The sequence below is a fragment of the Typopeltis vanoorti genome, chromosome 14, assembly GCF_054136105.1.
Source record: "Typopeltis vanoorti isolate ZY-2024b chromosome 14, IOZ_Tvanoo_1.0, whole genome shotgun sequence".
NCBI lineage: Eukaryota > Metazoa > Arthropoda > Arachnida > Uropygi > Thelyphonidae > Typopeltis > Typopeltis vanoorti.
In genome coordinates, this window is record NC_143562.1 from 24,137,926 (window position 1) to 24,154,226 (window position 16,301).

The following is a 16,301-nucleotide window of genomic DNA, read 5'->3' on the forward strand; positions in this document are numbered from 1 at the left end:
TTTATTGTTTCCAGTTGATATTGGTATCTGATGTTTTTGAGGATGACTATGTCAAGTACATCTGAACTTCCAGCTGAGCTCTGATGGGTGGGCTCCGTGGGTCCAGCTACAACAATAGAATGTTGCGTTGAGTAATGGTTTAGAGTTCGACCTTTGTCGTTGATTGTGGAGCTATGCCAGGCTGTATGTTTGGCGTTAAAGTCACCAGCCATGATGATGGAGTCTTTGAAGCCGAGAATGGTGTCCAAGTCAGATACCAGTAATGGAATGCTGGGTGAATTATATACAGCATAGATTTTGATACTGCCAGCATTGTTGGTATGAACTTCAATGCCTGTTATCTCTAGGTTCTTGGTTTGTGGACTGGTCAGAACATTGTGGCTTAGGTAGTTTTTAATATATATGGCTGTTCCTCCTCTGCTGGTGAGTCTATTTGTTTTGTACATAATATAGTTCCGTAATTTGGGGTTATTAGCTGGCCTGAGATGTGTTTCATTTACTAGTATTATGTCAGGATTGTGTCTGTGAGCGAACTCTTGTAGTTCTAGGATTTTGTTATTCAGTCCATTGGCGTTCCATGCAGTGATCATGAGAGAGTTGGGATGGAATTTTCATTTATTCATTATTGAAAGCTGTCAGAATTGAGTGGGTACCTTGTAGGAATCTTTTCGTGGAGGATGGCGAAGTATTTGTCTTACCGAATTCTTGTAACATGGCAGCTAGTGAGGCAGTTAGCACTGATGTTCGATTTGAGCTTGTTTGATCATGGGATGGAGCAGCCTTTGTTCGTGCTGCCTCTGCATAAGTTTTGGGCATTTGTTTCCTTTCCTGAGTTGTCAAGCTGGAGATAATTTGGTCCGGGAGTGCGACTTGCACGGCTGTCTTGAGCATCCTGAAATGTGTTGGAAGGGTAATTTTTGCTGACCCTCGGTTATTTGGGTGTGTAATGCATTTCTTGTAGTTGGCAGGGTGAGGTCCTTCATAGTTGGCGCATTTAGCTGGTGTGGATCTTGGCTTTGTACACATGACAGTCTGATGACCCTTGCCGCATTTTAAACACCTGTAATTTGTTTTGCAAAGTTTTTGGACATGGCCAAACCTTTGCCACTGCCCAGCTGACGACTTTTTCCTTAGTGGTTCAGTAGAAATTCTGAGGCCACAGATCGCAGTCAGTTCATATATCTCTTTCTGTGCGTGCTTTGTCAATTTCTACGAGCACCAGTGGCATTGGCCGTTTATCTGCCCTGAGCATCCTGCTGTCTTTCACTGGTGTTAGGCTCCGACTCATAAGGTCAGCAGTGATTTCTTCACAGGTGACACTTTCGGTTACCCCAATTTGATATTCGTTTCACTGGGTAAAGCAAAAGTGTGATATGGAAGACTTTTGTTATCCATTAATCTTGTCAACTGTCTGTAGTCAGTGACTGAGGCTGGCTGGATTTTGACTCCTTCATCTTGATTTTTCGCCCAGGAATATGAAATTTTATGTTCCCTAAGGGCTGATGTGACAGTGGCCCATTTGTCCTTGTCCCTTAGTATAACAGGTGGAACCTTTTCGGTGTTCCTCGGGACATCTGATGTTGGTATGTCTTCATCCATCTGGTCTTCTATAGTTCTTCTTTTGTTAGAGTGCTCTCCCTGAGAGTTGTTTTGACAGGGGAATTTTGGTGACTGAGCAGTAATGAGATCATCTTTTGATATCTCATTCTCCTCCTCCTCTCCATCCTGATCATTAGAATAAATGTATTGTTTTATAAATCCAGTCAGATTCTAGCTTGCCTATTATGAGTTTCAGTACCTCTAGGGACTGCTTCTTATTAAGGATCTGGATCAGTTCTTTGATGTTTTCCATGTTAAAGTGGCTATTTCCTGCTAGCAGAAATTGGCTGAGAGCAGCAGTATAAATAATCTCTCAGGGCTAGGGAACTGCCAGCAAAGTATCCTGTAGACCTAGATGGACCACTAGCAGTATATAATCACGCAGAGCTTGAAGCCTGCCAGCAAGTGTCCTGTAGACTGAGTTGGTCTACTAGCAAATTAAGTCTTGTAGCGACCTACTAATTGGGGAAAAGGAGTATCAATATCTCACTTGGCCACAGTTTAGAGACCTACCTCCCTATAAAACCTTAAATCCACCACTGCTCCTCATTGCGGGTGGGGCCTTCCGGCCATTTGACCTCTAGCATGTTTCGTGCAGAGGGGGAAACAGTAGGAATCAAACTGTGTCAGTGCAATGTGAGATTACTGAGAAACCATGCAATAATAATAATTTGTGAGTTCAACAAATCTTCATCATCGGCCTGTAGAGTAAGATAGACTGAGAGTCAGCAGATAGTGGGAGAGGAAATAAAGATAGAGTGCATAGTGGTAGAGTAGGTAAAAGAGGCCTCAGTTGACCTGTTTTAGCTGTTTGCCCCCAGGGGCGATTCTAAAACGGTCGTTGATTTTTCACTTTAGAAGAAAAAGGAAAAATCCTAAAAAGGAAACATGGAACAAAAACAAAAATATGAAGTACAGAGAAAATAAAACTATATAGAAAGAACTGGAAACCAAAAGAGATGGGGGAAAAGGGTCTGGCCTAAGTGATGCAGCTCTCAAGAAGCTGCACCGCCTCGCTGTAGGCCTTCGCCGCTCAGGTTCTCAGGCCCTCCCCCACCTGTTGGAACTAGAGAGCTATTGCTGTGGACAGGAAACCATGGGATGGTTATTGTGACTGTCGCTTTTTGTGGGCAGTCATTATTCTTTTAGCCACCTCACTTCCCTTGGCCATGTCTAATTTGGAGAGAGCTATGAAGAACGCCGATGCTGCCTCCTCGTCTATGTCCATGGCTACCTGTACTTGCTCAAGGGTGATTTGGCTGATGTCTTCAACAAATAAGTCACCCCATTTTGCACTAACTACGTTTGGACCATATTTCCCAGTGAGGAGGAGCTCAGGTTCCCCTATTCTCACTATTGCATCTTGAAATTTTCCTGCCACCCCAGGGATACCTTTAACTAGATGCTTTAGAGTCTCCCCTGCTTTTGCATGAGGAGTCTCCAATTCTTCTGTTTCTGCTGGTTTTATTTTTTTCATCTCTTTTTCCTCTGGACTCAGAGGTCTTTTGAAGGGGGCGCTGCTTGCCTCCATGTTTTCTGTTTTATTTACTTTTCCTTCTGCAGTGATTTCATCATGTGACACAGCTTGTTTATTGGCTGTTTCTCGCTTCTTCTCTTTCTTGGGTGTGCAGGCTATGGTTTCTGTGGCGGCTGCCTTTTCTTCTATAGCCGTTATTTTGCCGTATGCTGACGTTTTTTTGCCGTTCGTTTATAGCTGGAAAATCCGTGTTTTCCGACTCTTGTTCTGTAGTAGCTGTAGGATTCTCTACTGAGGAGACTGTGACTGGTATAATAGTACCTCCCATCCTTTCTGCATGCGTTCTTGATGGGCAGGTGTTAACTTTGTGGTCTTTGGACCCGCATTTGAGACAAGCCATGAGACATTTGTCTAGTGAATGACTTGTCGTTAGGCAGTTTTTGCATGCCAGTTCGCTCCTAGATGGTCGAAGGATCCACATCGGAAGCATTGCTTCTTAACGCCAGGGTAGTTTACCATTACCCTAGCGGATCCGATGTTGACGAAGTTTGGAACCGCTGTTTTCATCTCGAGCGAGATGTTTACTTCCCCCGACTTCCATTGGGGGTTGTCTGCATCGTTTAAGATTTGTATGTTTCGAACAACACCCCATTTCCCAAACACTTCGTGGATTATTTTTTCATCACATTGTATATATTCCAAGGGGAATCTGGAGATTTTGAGCAGTTTGATAATGCTCCCCACCATGAACGGAAAAATTTCCTTTCCGTTACATTGAAAGCCTTTGAGCAACTTGTCCCTAGTCTCGGCGCTCCTAACTACAACTTGGTATCTGCCATTACCGAAAGGAGTGAATCCAAATATCTGGTCCGCACCGACGCAGTCAATCAGGGCTTTAGCCAGACGTCGGGGTCTGAGATCAGCGTCAGTCTCGATGCCGAGAGTCCGCGTGCGCGGCAAAACATTGGCCATAGCTGGAGAGGGGGTTCTAGCTATTCCCACACCCAAGTGTTTATTATTGCCCCGGTCCAGGGTTTAGGAAGATCTGTAAATCTCCGTTAAATATATCGTGATCGTGAGGCCCGATGGGACTCGTACCGATATCAACGGTTATGAACAGATGCTCAGTTTGTTTGTTTCACGAAAAAACGCGAAGTCTTCCGAGGACATATACTACACACTTGATCTAAGCCAAAAGGCCGAGAAGCGAAAGCCAGTTAGGTATCCTAGTGCTGTAGCTGCACTAGAATCTATAATCAGGTTTAGTCTAAAATAATATACGTCCGTTCTCATCAAAAGCAGAATCCCATTATTAGGTTGCTTAGTCCTTATAAGGACTGGCTTAAAGGGGCGAAGCAAGAATGCTTTTCATCTTCCCCGTTATCTGTAGAGGACAATGTAAGGATAAGGTGTTATTGAGCTATTAAGGCTCTGATCATGGCAGGAGGGTAACAGCAATAGCCGAGCCTCAGTTAGAACTTCATTAGCTACAGCATTGCCATTCATTACCCTCCAAGGGTATTCTAGGTTGCTTAGGTTTATCTCTGCTGCATATAAAGAATTATTATATAAGAAAATATTTGGTTGATTTATAAAAATTGTTCTTACGTTTGGAAATTTAAAAATTCGCGAATGTAAATTTTTAAATCTTGTACATATTTTTATTATCTCTAATATACTTTATGGATAAATCTGATAAATTGTTTTTTTTTATTTGAGTCATAAAATCGTATTGCCTTCCAAGTATATTTTGCGTTAAATTATATAAAGTTTATTTGAAAGACACAACATAGAATCCATGATAAACTGGGCATGCGTAAAAATAACCTATCACTGCACAAACAACAATGCGCATGCACATTTTCGTTCCCATTCCGTGGCATGCTTCCAATATAGAAACTACATGCAAGTTAGGTGCAGACAGTATATTAAATTATACAATAAATGATTACCACACGTTGAAATTGAGTTAGACTACATTTAACGTACCCCACGTCTTACCTAAATGGCCTCATAAACTTTTCTGCGAGCTAAAAGTTGATATAAAAATGTTAATATGCTTTATTATTGACAGGAATTATCCGCCACCATTCAGGTCACAACTGTATATTACGTTCTTATAGAAAGCAGTTTTTTTAATTCACATGAAAGTAACCGAATGCAAACTGCCTTTAAAAATGTTTAAATTTGATAACGACTTTCTGTTCAGAGTTCATTAGTGTTCCATCCGCTGTCAAAGGTGTCATACTGGAACATATTTGCGAAACATTTCACCACCCATCGCTTTTAATCTCCAACAACAACAAGGGGAGCATTACGGACGTGAAAAAGGCAAAAGGCAAAAGACAGTACTGTGCAAAGAAATTGCTGAAAGTTATATAAACCAAAGTGCTATTTTATGGCCAACAAAATGCATCACGTAGAAAACTGTCGGCGCTTGATACGACACTAGTGGTTATGGATTGAAGAAAATGAGACACCGACCAATAACAAACTCTGAAGTAAAATTAAAAAAAAAAAGGGGGGGGGGAAACAACAGTTACATGTATAAATGTCAATATGACAACCTATAAAAAAAAACATATTATATTTTAGTATCCTTAACAAGAAAAATAAAACTATAAATAGCCAGCTTGAAATATTTTGATATGATTTAAGTAACCCATTCATGTTTACATTAAAAAAAAAAAAAAATCGTAACATCGCCTGTTTTAAAATCACGTAGTGAAAAAAAAAACGTACTAAATATTGGCATAATTTTTTTAAAAAATACACAAGATAAATTTCATATATTTAATTTAGCATTGACAGTTCTTAAAAATTCATAAGAATTTTGTTTGTAATAAATATTAATTATCTTTGTTTGTTTTTAAGATAGGAAGTAATTAATAATAAAGAAAGGATTGTTTCAAATTTACGCCAGAACACATATGTATTATTTAAACTTTTGCATTTTTATATTTTATTGCTTTAGTTTCGCATTTAAAAGAAAGCTTCCTGTTAGTTAACGTTGAAAGAGAAATTATTAGAACATAAAACAAAACCCTCGTGCCACGTGAGCCAAGCGCGTGAAGCCATGTACATTCCACGAATTCTTTGGATGGCAGACGTACTAAAAGATTTTTTGTTGTTTTTTTACAATGGCGTCGAACAGCATATAAATATTGTCGCTATAATAAGACTAAAATTAAACACAAATAATATCGGCAACGAAACTGTCAGTGGTCTACCAAAAATTCATGATTATGAATAATTTAGTATTCCTAGTTGTTTTTTTATGCATATCCTTTGAAATTAATAAAAACAGAAAAGGGCTATTTTTTGTTCACATTCTTCGTTGCTAAGGGGATTTCTAATTTATTCAAAGCGCAGTCTGCTAATTAAAAGCAAAACACTGGAGTGCTATTCTCTATTCTCATAATTCATTTGACTAGAATTCGTTCTAGGCGATATGTAATACGTTAATTGAGAGAATTAATTAAACTAATTTGACTTGGCTGGTATTTTTAAGAAACATCCAAGGGTTCACATTAATCTAATCGTGTGAATGAAGATGTATAAAGTGCAATTTATCAAAAAAAACAAACAAAAATCGAATGTCAGCCATTTAAATTAATAAAAACGACATCACTATTTATTTCTTATCAGAAATTACTAATTAGTTAATTAACAAAAAAGTAATAATTTAATCGTAAAAAAATTAAACCACTTTATTTTTGGAAGTAGAAAATAATGAAATATTCATAAAGAATTACGCACACAAATTAAATTTGTTCATGATCTTAAAAATAAAAAAATTAAAAAAAAAATAAAAAAATGACGTCTTCTCTGACAGAAGATATTAAAGATTTTTACTATCTTGATATCTTCTCTTTACACCGTTTTAAAGCGAGATGAACTGGGCATGCGTAAAAATGACTTATCACTGCACAAAAAATTAGACCTAACGCTGCACATTATAAATATGTTACGATTGATTTTATATGAAATCATCATCATCATGTATATCAAGGATTTAGACACCTAGCATGGCCTGTTCCGGCCTTAGAAGTCATCGTTGAATCGTTTAAGAGGACGTCCTGGTTTTCTTTTTCCAAATGGCTTGTATTTTAAGGCTTGTTTTGGTAATCTTTCTGTTTTCATTCTTTGAACGTGTTCCATCCATTTATGTTTATATTTTTTAATTTTTTTCTATTACTGGTTCTTGGTTTAATTCTTTCGTAATTTATTCATTTCTTTTGTAATTAAATAGGGTATACTTTGCAGTTTTTCTCATAAACTTCATTTCTGCTGTTGTTAATCTTTGTTTGTCTTTTTGTTTTATTGTCCAGATTTCGCTTCCATACATTAAGACTGGTAGGTAGGGCTAATGTATTGTATACTTTTAGCCTGGTTTGTTTTTGAACTAGGTTTGGTTTAAATATAGAGTTAATTACTCTTGTTATTTTTAAATATTTTGCAATTTTTATGTTTATATCTTTTTCATTTTCATATGTGATCGTACATCCTAGGTAGTTAAATGAATTCACCTGTTCTAAGATCCTGTTATCTATTACTATTTTAGTTCTTGCTGGATCTTGTCCTTTAAAGGCCATAGTTTTTGATTTTTCTGTTGATATTATCATACCATAATCTTTGGATATCTCATTTAGATCTAAAATAGCTTTCTGTAGTTTATCTTCAGAATTTGTAATTATTATTTGGTCGTCGGCAAAGAGGAGAGTGTTTAAGTTCACAGTAGGAGAAAGTTTAATTCCTTGATGTAAATTTTTATTCCATTTTATTATTATTTCATATAAGTAGATATTAAAAAGAGTTGCTGAGAGGGGACATCCCTGTCGGACCCCTTGGTTTATCTCTCTTGTATATGATAGCTCATGATTTAATCTTATTTGTATTTGATTATTTTCATATATACTCGTGATAGCTTTTAGGATATTATTTGGTATTTGTCTTTCTTTTAATATGTTAAATAATATGTTTCTTTTAACTTTGTCAAATGCTTTTTCAAAGTCAATAAATGCAATATGTGTTTCTAAATTGTATTCTCTTCTTTTCTCTATTATTCATTTTAGGCAAAAGGCCGGGTCTATACATGATCGTCCTTTTCTAAATCCATTCTGTACTTCTACAATAAAGTTTTCGGAATATTTCATTAGTTTTTTATTTAAGATTCTGCTATATATTTTGTAACAGGAATTTAGTATACTGATACCTCTATAGTTTTTAGGGTCATCTCTATTACCTTTCTTAAAGATAGGAATCACAATTGCTTTTTTCCATTCTATTGGGGAGATGCCAGTTGAATAAATTTTATTTAAAAATAATAAGTCTTTCTATGAATCTAGTTCCTGCGTATTTATATAGTTCTGAACCTAGCTTATCTTCTCCAGGTGATTTTCCGTTTCTTGTTTCTTACAGGCTGAGTTCTAATTCTTCTTTAGTTACTTCCTTTTCATTTTCGTTAATTGTTTGCCAGTTGTCTTTTTTAAAATATTTGTCTGTTCATAGTTCTGTGTAGTAATTTAGAAATTCTTATAATTTCAATTCGGTGTTTAATTTTATGTTTTCTTTGGTATCTGCATTTAAGTGTTTCAAAATTTTATTTACATTGGGTCTTATTTTATATAAATCATGTTCTAAATTAAAAACAAATTTGTTCCATGATTCTCTATGTTTTTTTCTGACTTCTATTTTAGTTATGGCTCTTATTCTTTTATATTCTATTTCATCTTCTAATCTTTTACTGCTTAACCATTTGTGATAGGCTTCTTTTTTCTTTTTGATTATTTCTTTCATTGTATCATCCCAGATCTTCAGTTTTTTTCCTTTTATTGAATTTGTTGGTCTTTCCAAAGCTTTCATTTGCTACTGCATTTAGTATCGTTTTTATATTAAGCCATTCTATTTCTATTTCTTCATTTTGTTTTATTTTGTCTAGATATTGGTTAATTCTTTGTTCATTAATTGATTTGTGTCCTTTATACATTTGTGTCATTCAATAGTCTAGTTTTATAAACAAATGTTTCAATTATTCTTTCTGTTCTTGTTACTTGAAGCCATTTTAGTGGTAATTTTAATTTTATTTTAACAAGGAAGTGGTCACTGCTTATTTCATATCCTCTGTGAACTCTTACATCTAGTGAAAATTTTGGTGTCTTTTCATTTAATATAAAATAATCTAATATTGATTTCCATCCTCTTGCTGCCCAAGTATATTTATGTATATGTCTTTATGTTTATAAAATAAATTCATTATTTTTAGGTTATTATAAACTACAAAGTCAATCAATTTTTTACCACTCCTGTTTAGAGTATGTTCTCCATGTATTCCTATATTATTATTAATTTTCGTGTTTTCAATTCTTGCATTTAAGTCTCCTGCTAAAATTACGTAATCATTTTTATTTATTTTATTACATATGTTTTGTAGCTGATTATAAAAATCAATATTATATTGTTCTCTTCCCTCTTCCGGGGCATACAAACCAATTATTGTTAAATAGCCTCTATCTATTTTTATTCTAGCTTCTATTATTCTTTCATTCCATAATTTATAATGTTTTAACTGTTTTGAAAGGGAGTTATGAATCCAAATCATGACTCCTGCTTGTGCTCTTTGGTCTCTGTCAACTCCACTGTATATCACATTAAAATTTTCAGTTCTCATGGTTCCTTTTAATTTCTTTTTTGTTTCAGTGATTACTGCTATTTTAATATTTCTTTCATTTAATAATTGGTCTAATTCTATTTCTTTATATGCTATTCCTCTTACATTCCAGTTTGCTATGTGTATTATATTTTGTCGTTTCCATTTTTGTTTTACCTTTTCCATTCCAGGGTCGTTTCCTATAGATTCAATCCGATTATCTTTTTCTGTCAGCTTACTAGTAGAATTATGTTCTCCATGTCAGGGGACTAGCCTGACGATGGAATAGCTCAGTGGTAGGGCTGCTACCTTAAGGCTTCTGAACTAGCCTTCTTCCGAATTTAAACCCATAGGAGGAATAGGGTATATTGAAGGGGGGGGGGGAGAGAAGAGTAGATTATAGAAGAATTATAGTAAGGTTTATAGAGAGGGCATAGTTGTAAGGCCAGAAATGAAAAGACCCCATGGCCCTCGAGTACTCTAATTGGGGTCATAAAATAAGAAGAGTTGGCTGATAAGGCCTTATAGGAAAGATTAAAGTAAGTGGATCTTCCTCAAAGTAGTAGAAGGAGAGGATAGATCCAGTTAGAGGTCCATGGGAGTGCCGCTTCCCTTACAATCAAGATGATTGCCCCTTATGGCCCTGTTGGTCCACGAGTCCTTATTCAGTATATTCGGACCATCCCACCATATACACACACATGCACGCACGCACGCACGCACCCACGCACACACACACACATGATGGGCTCCCCTATCCGCCACCCAGAGGACGCGCTCTCTAGGGGTTACAGGGTCCCCCGAGAGTTTGCAAAAGACTATGCAAAATACATATAAATTGAGAATCCTTTTATATCATTATTACGAAACAAATATATATGAAATAAATATTAACAGAATAATTTTATGCATCATTATACATATAAAATAAATTTTGATAATAATTTATCTATATTTATATGTCGTCCACTCACGTAGTGTTTTAAATCTATAGTATATTAGTACTACGGTACTAATATAACATAGGTTTGCTGAGGAATGTTTTTACTATTATTTATTTATTTATTTCTGTAGTTTTATATATACATATACATTTTACATAATACAGAAATTTTTCTCTAGAAAATTTCTAAAAACTTTTTTTTGTGCTAATTTAAGTCTCCAATAAACAGGATAATATTCTCACACCATACATTTAAATTCATATTCTACCTAAAGATAGTAACTCACGGAGAGGTTGATTTTCAGGAGTCCACCGTGAGATGCGGTGATTGATTCATTGAATCCAATACCCTTTGTAATTCTTTAAATTCAAGGCTTTCAAGCTCTTTACCCTGAACATTCAGGGATTAAATAACACCACCAAGCAAAATTGGCTGCACAGTTTCCTCACAAACACGCAATGGGATACAATATTTCTACAAGACACCCACATCGATCAACTCAGCACAGTGAAAGCTCTGGAAAAAAAATGGGGTATCAAATCCTACTGGAGCTTTGGGACGAACAGGTTTAGAGGAGTGGCGATCCTGTTCCACCCAAATTTTGACGGCAAAATCCTATACTCGAGACGGGACCAGGATGGGAGGTTAATTTCTGTCAACTTGCACCACCACAACTACAACATCAAGTTGGTCAATGTGTATGCACCCTCAGGAAAGCCTGAAAGGAAAATTTTCCTACGCGACCTTCAACCCCATCTCGAAGGTACGTTTGAGGTCATCCTGGGGGGTGACTTCAACTTTGTTATGGACACAGCCCTAGACAAGGAAGGAGGCGACCCTAAGCAGGGTGACGTAGGGAAATACCAGCTGAACAACCTTTGTCAGGAATTCAATCTTACTGACCCGTGGTACCACCTCCATCCTGGGAAAACAGGAACCACCTGGCAAAACACCAGGAACGTTAGCTCCAGACTGGACAGGTTCTACATTTCTCTGAACCTGTTTGACACACTGTCCAGCATCTCAACAGACAACAGCACTCAAAGAGCCCGCACCTCAGATCATGCAGCAGTACACTTGTCCCTCGACCTGCCAACCGTACGGTTCCACGGTAAGGGCTATTGGAGGTGCGACCCAGCACTCCTGGCCCTACCTGAGATCAAAACAAAATTAAAGTCCGTCCTAACCCACCTGATTGCCGAGAGGAATAAGGAGAACCTGGCCTCCTGGTGGGACGAATTTAAAACCGAAGGCAAACACAGCATTAAACAACTAGAGGCCGACTTTAAGAGGGAAACAAGAGAGGAAATACGGAAACTGTACAAATTAATCACAATCTTCAAAAAAGGCAGCAACAACGGGAACATCCCGCAGATACAACAGGCCATCCTGCGATACCAGCAGAGGATTAACATGCTTGAACAAGAAGCCATCCAATCCCTACAAATCAAAGCCAGGGCGGCAAAGGTGGCCGCCGAACAACAATATTCCAGAGCTTTCTACCACCAAATCAGGAAAGACAGAGAGAGGAAAGACATAACGGAAATCCGGCACAACAACATGTACACGCAACAAAAACAGCACATTCTAGACGCCTTTTATGACCATTACAAGAAACTGTACAGCGCCGAACCTTTGGATGAAACGCTGTGGCCAAAACTGCTCAGTAACAACGCAAAACTCCCGGACGTCATTCGGGAGCAACTAGAAAATCCCACCTCGACAGAGGAACTCCGAAACAGCGTGAAAAGCTTCACAAAACACGCCGCCCCAGGTAGCGATGGTCTCCCCATCGAGTTTTACCAGGAATTCTGGCCGATCGTTGGCCCAGCACTGCTAGAAGTCATTCACCTGTGTGCGGAGCAAGGCACACTCACAACATCACAAAAAACTGGCATCATCACTCTCATCCCCAAAACAGGCGACCTACGAGAAGTAACCAATTGGAGACCCATCACCCTTCTGAACTCAGACTACAAAATCTGGACAAAATGCATGGCGAAACGACTCGCTCACGCTCTATCCCCCATCATCAGGAACAACCAAGCCTGTGCTATACCAGGTAGAGGAATGGATCACAACATCTCCTTTCTCAGGGACACCATCTCCTACCTGGAACACACAGAAAGGGCAGCCACGCTGATCACTCTAGACCAGAGCAAAGCTTTCGACAGAGTGTCGCACAAACTCCTCTTCACAACCATGGAAAAACACGGCTTCGGCCCAAAATTCGTCGGCCACATCTGCACAGTCTACCGTAACATACAGAGCCAGATTACCGTTAACGGGGTCTTAACAGACCCCCTCCAAATCACACGGGGAGTCCGACAAGGCTGCCCACTCTCGCCAGTCCTTTATGTCATCTTCATTGAGATCCTGGCGAACCTCATTCAAGAAAACAAGGAAATCCGGGGCATTGATCTCCCCCAACCCGCAGGCCCCCCTCTGAAATACCTCCTTTACGCAGACGACATCACCATCCTACTGAAGGACAGGACCTCCCTGGAAGGCCTGAACCACACAATAGACCTGTTCGAACGAGCCACCGGTTCAAAATCAACACAGAGAAAACGGCCTCCCTTCGGATCGGCCACCAAGACAGGAAAGCACCCCACTCACCACCAGTCACAATACTTGGCATAGATTTCAACAACAGGAACTCTTTCTGCAGCGAACATAAAGTCACATCCAAACTCCAACAGATCTCAGACAAATGGAACTCTTGCCCGTTCGACATCTACGGGAGAGCGCACATCATCAGACAGCTGATGGTTCCGATCATCATGTATTACTGTACCCCCCTCGACACCAACAAACAGGTTATCACAAAAATGGAGAGCATCCTATTCCGTTTTCTTTGGAGGTCAAAGAAAGACAAAATAAAAAGAATAAAGATGACCAGGCCACTAGAAAGTGGCGGTCTGAACATCCCCCTGATCTCCGAAGCCATTACGGCTACCAGGATAGAAACCATAACCAAAACAATCAACAATCCGAACCATATCGGACACGGCCTTCTCAAGTACTGGTTAGGTACAAGCCGATGCAGACTGTTCGGCTGTACATACACCGGTCCACAGGCACTCTTCCCTACAAAATTATACAGGAAGCTCCTCGACGCTACCAAGAACTTAATCCCAATCCTGGGAGGCACTTGCATCTCGGCGCATCCCAGGACATCCATTTATGACACCCTCAGGAAACTAAAAGATCCGGACCTCTCCACGGAAGACACCCGCCTGACGTGGGAAAACAACAGGCTTAACTTCCTGTATGCCACCAGAAAAGAGCTAAACTTTAAAATTACGCACAATATCCTTCCAACCAATGACAAAGTTTCCAAGTGGAACAGACGAGCCACAAACCGCTGCGTGTTCTGCCGGGAACCCGAAACCCAAGACCACCTCTTCTTCAACTGCTTCACCGCACAAGCTGTGTGGCGGCTGGTGGGCGACAGGTTTCGCACGACAATCTCCCTCCGACAGGCACTGCACCTGGACGACCCGCCAACGAACAAGGGAAAACAACTGCACCGTCTTCTGACCTACACCATAATTGAGTTTCGTTATCATATCTGGAAGATTAGGAACATCGCTCTATTCCAGAACTGCAGGAAAGGCTTGCCAGATATCCTGAGAAGTTGCAAAACGTCCATCAGAAACTTCTTACTGATGAAACTCTCAGAGGACGGGCCAGTCCAATTCCAGAGAAAGTGGTGCTCTCCGAGCAACCTTGCCTACCTTTGGGAAGGCAAGCTTAAAACCCGAATCTAAAACCCCCTACCTTAAAACCGTCTAGGCCTCTTCGCAAAAGTGTTTTTTCTTTTCTCCTCCACACCTCCCACAATGTACGGCTTTGCCGCGCGTTTGTCTTTACGCGTGGCTCTGCCGTGCGCTTTAAACTTCCGGTCGGCGCTTGTCGACAAATTGCCCTCTCTCCTCCTCCCTCCGGCTCCGCGGTCGCATCACGTGACCGTCGGGAGCGGGACGGAACGGAGAGGGAGCAATTCACATATTTGCCAAGGACGTGATGCTTCACCGAGGCTAACCTTCACACACTAGTTTTCTCTTTCGTTTTAGGAAGATAGCTGGTTTTACTGCTACCGGGAAGGGATTTTCCCCTCCCTTCCGAAAGCAGCGTCAACAAAATTCTAGGCCTCATCAGATGTTAGCATCTGACCACCGCAAGTTTACCCCCAGGTCGGGCTTTTTTAGCCCGCGACAGACATGATGACGGGTAACACCGTGTTCACACCATTGTGATCGGTACTCGACTGATCCAATACTCTTGGAGGGTAATGGATGGCAATGCTGTAGCCAATGAAGTTCTAACTGAGGCTCGGCTATTGCTGTTACCCTCCTGCCATGATCAGAGCCTTAATTGCTCACTAACACCTTATCCTTACACTGTCCTCTACAGATAACGGGGAAGATGAAAAGCATTCTTGCTTCGCCCCTTTAAGCCAGTCCTTATAAGGACTATAAGGACTATTTAGTCGGGTGGGCACTACAACCACAACAGATAGCGGGGAATATGAAAAGTATCTTGCTTCACCCCTAAAGACATAAATGTCAATTTAGTGGGGTGGCTAGAATTGTGTGCTATTGCAATCCTAGTGACTTGTTTCTTTCATCTTTAGAAGTTGCTGTAATAACCAATGTTATTATTCTGCAATATATATCATAAAATACAAATGACAGTGTTTAGTCTGCTTATTTATGATAGATTTAAATATTTATTATCTAATGGTTTATCAGTCTTATAAATAAAGACAATCCTTGAGTTAATAAAAAATAAGTCCCATTTTGCTGGAAGAAACATCGAGAAAACTGTGGCGATGATTGACAAGGGATACGTCGTTTGTGAATGGATGAATCCAAGATAATAGGGTTACTATTTGAAAACAAGAAGACTTTAGAGGAAAACCGTGCTGGAAGTACATCAAATATTAATAATCCTGTCCAGTGTGGATAAAGATAAACTGGTTATCACTGGAGTATAGCGAATCACATAACATCCCCACTGGGCAAAGTTGTCTGGGCTGTATCAACCTTAAATAGATTTAAGGTACTTTTAGTTATTTATCAGCAAGATAGAGGATAATCATGCTCTATCTTGATCTTTGGCAGAGGCAGTGCGGTTCATGACGTAAGAAACAAGATAATTGTGCCTCTCGATAAAAAGTTTAGTTGCTAAAGTGCACTGCAGTTTTTTGGTGTACAACCTCCCACAGGGACTTTACAAATTATCAGATTTTGAATTACGGGAGATTTCAAACACAAGTCCATGATGGTATCAGCTAACGTCAAGAGATTTCGTATCTCCCTTTAAACTCTCTAGACTCGATTTGCCGACAAATATCTGCATGCAAATTACAGGGGATGATGGGAAATTATCTGTGACAGGAGAATTTTCCATGATTCATCCACAGAAGCGTCACTTCTCCGTAAAACTGTAATTCGCTTTATGAATATTTTAAGCAACCGTTAAAGTGAATGATTATAATAGTAAACTTTCAACTAGTTAAAACATGAAGTTTTTCAATTATTTTTTTTCTAAGTGGAATGGTATAATAACAGTATTTTAAATTTACTATTATAATAATTATTTGTTAGTTTTTTTTTTTTAAAAA

At 39.0% G+C, this 16,301-nt stretch overlaps 1 protein-coding gene and 1 pseudogene across 1 annotated transcript in view; one reads left to right on the plus strand and one right to left on the minus strand.

The window, feature by feature from the left end:
- Positions 1 to 16,301, plus strand: part of LOC150099306 (suppressor of lurcher protein 1-like) — a 222,869-nt gene that overhangs the window by 104,549 nt on the left and 102,019 nt on the right. The gene's annotated exons all lie outside the window — the stretch shown is intronic.
- On the minus strand, positions 4,182 to 4,287 carry LOC150099307 (U2 spliceosomal RNA; annotated as a pseudogene).